At 31.8% G+C, this 3,275-nt stretch overlaps 1 long non-coding RNA gene across 1 annotated transcript; it reads left to right on the forward strand.

The window, feature by feature from the left end:
- Positions 1-742: 742 nt before the first annotated feature.
- On the forward strand, positions 743-1,500 carry LOC114726548 (uncharacterized). The gene is made up of 2 exons (XR_003738514.1): positions 743-789; positions 1,301-1,500. It is a non-coding gene; the product is annotated as an uncharacterized LOC114726548 (long non-coding RNA).
- The last annotated feature ends 1,775 nt before the right edge of the window (positions 1,501-3,275 follow it).

Consider the following 3,275-nt stretch of genomic DNA (forward strand, 5'->3'; position numbering starts at 1 on the left):
TAATTTTATATTTATTTAATGCCCATACACTTTTTAATAAAATAACAATTTACATAATAATAAATAAAATGTGAACACTTTATGTGACTAAGGGATGAGAAGAGTATTATATATGGGCTTTAATTTTGAACACTTAATTTGCTTTCACACTTGAAGGCTTCGCGGCAGAGAGAGGGGACAGTGATAACGTGGCTGGAGATAACTAACCAACGTCTCAAGCAGGCATAAGGCAACCGCGGAGAGCCAAGTCATGGATCACTTACTTGTGCCCCAATCCAACGCACGCTGCTTCAAAATTTTCCCCATAATTTCTCTGTAAATTTCTTCCCCCATTTCCTCCCTTCTCATGAAATCTTCGTTAATACAACTCTATAAATTTACCTCTGCTTCACCAACAAGCTTCACAACACCAATATTCCTCTCCATCTATCTATCTATCTATCATCTACCTCTTAATTCTCTCAGTTTTTCTGCCTAACAGGCTAGCTAGCTTGTTTCTTTACCCCCATCCTAAGGCTCCCAAACATTATCCTTATATATGAATTCTAAAAGCATAAACCCCCAGAAGGTTTTCAGGCCACCACCAATAACTCAGACTCAGGCGGCGGCCTCTACTAATCCTTCCAAAAATGTCAATGGCACTAAAATGCCAACCACGCAGAAGAGTTTTTCCAAAGCAAATACGCCCCATCCTCCTCACTCTCAGACTCCTTTAAGAAAGCCCACCCCAATCCCCACCACAGCCAAGGTCTTTACCAAGAGACCATGATCCCTACACTTCTCCATCAGGTTCATTATTCTTTCTTTCTTTTGTTTTAAAATACCGGTTATAATTATAAAAACTAGTTTATAATGTAAATTACGCTACAAACTAGTCTTTATAATTAGGATATCCTTTTTCATTAGGAAAACATGGGTTCAATGTTAATTACTCCTCCATATCAGTTCTGATGATGAGGTTCGTCTTTAAGTATGCCATGATACCTGCCTACCTACCTTATCTTATGCGTACGTGGAAAAAGTTTTCGCATATTGGCTATATTTTTTTTCCTATTGAAGAATTTTTTAGTACCTGAGAACTGGGGCACGTACTACTTTTCTTTATCTCTCGTCCATTTTTTCAAAAAATACTTTAATCTTAATTTCTCCAAATCCATCCATACGACAAAGTATGACCAACTCCTTAATATAATTAGCCTTTTGGCTTGTATATACATATTATGCGTAACCGTCTTCATTATTCCTTCTTTCAATACTCTGCCGTTTACTAATTTCATTTCGATTTTTCATTTTCATGCAGATTGTGGAAAAGTGCCAGTGATATTGAAGCGAGAAGGCTTGTGTTATAGAAGAATTCACACACACACACACACGCAGAGCAATTATATGTATTATAGCAGAGAGATGAAGCAGTAATATATGTAATTTGGCGTCTAGATTTGATTTAATTTGTTGTCCTTTAATCTGTTTGCTTCCATAAATATAATGATAATTAGACCATGGATTCAATCTTCCCGAATATTCTCACTCACCAAACAGTAGCAATAGCAATATAATGTTTAAATCCGTCCAATCATAAATAATTATTTTTACATTTTGGTGGAGTGAAAAATTTTCTTATGCATATTTTTAATACCAATATAAAAATATATCTGTATACTACCTCCGGTCTCACATGACTCACTAATCACTTTGTAGTTCCACATAACATACGAAAGGGAGTGGGGGCCCACCCTAGTTGACCTTCCAAATTTAGTTGAAGGAGGCATAAGGTATCCAACGACGCAAAGTCCCCAATCTCTCTCTCTTTCTCTCTCTATATAGCAGTATATAAATATTGATAAGAAATATTATTAAGTTAAAAAAATCACTTAACTTTACAAACTTTTTTTGGGGAAAATGCTATTTGCAAACTTTGAATAGTATGTCTTGTTTTTATAATCTCATGTAATGCACAGGAAAACCATATCTAGTCCTATCAATTTTTAAAGAAAAACCAATATTAAATATTTTAAATATTACTGAATAGAAGTATGTGAATGAAGGGTAATTTATTGAGTTAAAAATACGTCAAATAGGGGCTAAAACTATAAAATAGGGATTTATTTGATAATTTTTTTCAATTCCAGATGCCAAATGAAATAATTTAGGTCTCTAGTAATTAATATTTGACCATGCCAGGCTAAGCTTACCTTAATTGTGAAGTTTTTGACTTCCCAAAACAAAAGGAAATATTGACAAATTAAGGAAGCTTCGGTTGACTTTGTATAAAAACCTAAATCCTGCTATTAATGCTTAAAAAAAATTGTGAATCAGTCAGTGCCTTCGAATCGGTAGAGATTAAATCATATACGACGTTTTTTTAAAATTAAATGGCTACCAAATCATATAACAATTAATAACTTTCCCAGTAACTATCTCAATAATGCACACACGAGTATGATATACTACTATACACATATATAATTATTTTCGGTTGATCTTTTTAAAAAAAAAAACCATAAATTTCACCTGTAAACTCAATGAAATTTCATGCGCCCCATAAGTAAAACAATTAACTGTTTACTATCTAGATAATCAATACATGTCATACATTTCGGACATTCTTGGCTATATATGCGAATATGTTTATCATAATAGGATTTATTTATTTGATGCATATATTTGTCAGTTTATTGACATTCGTTTAATTTAAATTTAATTAATTTGTTCTTAACCCAAAAAAAATAATTAATTTGTTCGTTTGACTGTAGGTCTGATTGATTTGATGGATGTCGCTGCAATTTTGAAAAACAATCTCCTTTTTGTTGTACTATATTATATACATGTATTTTATTAAACCATAATAATACTTTACAATCAATAATTAATTATGTTGAACTATATTGAGCATTAAGCTCGACGCAGATCAAATGTTGTGGCAAAAAAACAATTTTCTTTTACAAACAATTAACTGTTTACTATCTAGTGATTTTATTATATAATTATTATACAATTAACTAAATAATCATCCATTTTTTCAACTATTCTCCAAGATTAAATTCATCTTTGATTTTTTTTTAACCCTTCTCAGACATTGAGAAAAAGCGTAAATTAATCAAGTTATATGAGGGACTCTATTACACACACACATTTATGATTGGCATAACACTCAGCATGCATATCATGATCACGACAGAATTTTCCTGTTTATGCTTCTATCATAAAACATACTCTTTCGACCCTAAATATAAAATTAATTTTATAATATAAATTATATTATAAAATGTGTTTTA

The sequence above is a fragment of the Neltuma alba genome, unplaced genomic scaffold (genome assembly GCF_004799145.2).
Source record: "Neltuma alba isolate B1F8T4 unplaced genomic scaffold, ASM479914v2 tig00012385_pilon, whole genome shotgun sequence".
Lineage (NCBI taxonomy): Eukaryota > Viridiplantae > Streptophyta > Magnoliopsida > Fabales > Fabaceae > Neltuma > Neltuma alba.